This window comes from Phalaenopsis equestris, unplaced genomic scaffold (genome assembly GCF_001263595.1).
Source record: "Phalaenopsis equestris unplaced genomic scaffold, ASM126359v1 Scaffold233596, whole genome shotgun sequence".
Taxonomy (NCBI): domain Eukaryota; kingdom Viridiplantae; phylum Streptophyta; class Magnoliopsida; order Asparagales; family Orchidaceae; genus Phalaenopsis; species Phalaenopsis equestris.
In genome coordinates, this window is record NW_018251537.1 from 38,388 (window position 1) to 40,324 (window position 1,937).

Sequence of the window (1,937 nt, forward strand, 5' to 3'; positions counted from 1 at the left end):
CGAGCGGCAAGAATCAATCGCTTGAAGACTGGCGGACGACGAAGGACGTCATTTTACCGATAGCATTTTACAGTGTAGTTCAAATTTGATCAAATCGAGCGAATTCTAAATTCAACCAAAATGAACTAAGGAGTGAACTTTAATTTCATGGAAACTTTACATTGTACTTATACTTCTTCATATCAAATGCATAATTTTCTCGAATCCCTGTAAATGAATTATAATACTACTACAGTCCTTCAAATCAAACAACCCCTAAGACTAAAACAAGATTAATTCAAAATCGTTAAATTGAAAGTCTCCAAAATTCTATTCGTTAAGATTTGAGTGAAATCTAGCTTAAATCTTGTCTAACATAGAATACCAACCACACCTATTTGTTTCATATGTAGAATTCAATTTTTAATCTAACATAATTAGGTTATGTGAGTTGCTAATGATTTAAATGTGGAACTTCATTATTGGACATAAACGCTATCATAACTATTTAGCAAGTCTGAAAATTTTCAAAGTTTGTCCTAAAAATGTTTAACTTGTGTCACTTTGACCATATATATTTCTTATTTTCCAATAGTCTTCTATCTTTTAAATTTTGGCTCTTTTGGTCCTAACTAAATCTTTCATAAATCTTACAGGAAAACAAAGGAAAACAAAGGAAAATAAAAAATGTTTTTCTAAACATTTAACATAGGTGGATGAGCTATATTGATAAATTTTTCAGTGAAGTATCTGAAAATACGATATCCCTTAGCGATCTTAGTATCGTTAATAGTAATGAAATATTTTATTTTTACCGTAATATTAGTAAAAAAGAAGTTGAGGAGACTAAAGAAAACCAATGGTGAAAATAAAGTAGTACCTGATGATATCCCTATTAAAGTGTGGAAATATTTAGGAGATTTGGCAGGTGCTTGGCTTACTAAACTCTAGTTTTATTTTAAAAACTAAAAAAACGCATGAGTGAAGAAATAGTATTTTGGCCCTTATTTTTAAGAATGAAGGAGCCCGTACAAGGGTGTGCAAATTATAGAGGAATAAAGTTGATGTGTCATATTTTAAAATTATCGGAGAGGGTAATTGAACATAGGTTAAGACTTGTTATAAAGATTTCTCATTATCAGTTTGGCTTTATGCCGGGCAGGTCTACTATGGAAGCTATACATTTTTTAAGAGGTTTAATGGAGAAACAGAGAGAATTAGGAGGCTAGATGTGATTTTTATTTATGTAGAAAAAACTTATGATAAAGTTCAAAGGGAAATCCTTTGGAGAGTTCTAGAGAAGAAATGTATTGATGCGACTTTTATTCAAATCACTACATATATGTATACTAGAGCTGTTACTTGTGTTCAAATAGAAGGGGGATTGGACAATTATTTTTCTATTTCAGTTGTATTACATCATGCATCAACTTTAAGCCCATATATTTTTGCTTTTGTTATGGATGCTCTTACTATACATTTACAGGAGAATGTAATTTGGTATGTTATGATGATATCCTTCTTGTGGATAAGACTAGAGGAGTTCAGGAAAAACTTGAATTATGAAGGTCTACATTGGAATCTAAAGGCTTTGAGTAGAACTAAAAATGAATACATGGAATGTAATTTTAGTCGTAGTAGCTCTAGTGGTAGAGTTGTAACTAGGGGTGATCAAATCTTTAAAAGGTGTGAATGCTTTAAATATCTCGGTTCTATTGTTCAAAGTGATAGTGATATAGATGGGATGTTATTAGTAGAATTTAAGTTGGTTGATTGAAGTGGAGGAATGATTTGGGTCTATTGTGTGATAGAAAAGTTCCGCTTAAACTGAAAGGAAAGTTCTAGAAGATGGTGGTGAGATCTGTAATGCTCTATGGCGCAAAATGTTGGCCTTTCAAAGAGAAGCATTGAAACAAAGTTGTAGAGATGAGAATGCTTAGATGAATGAGTGGCTTGAC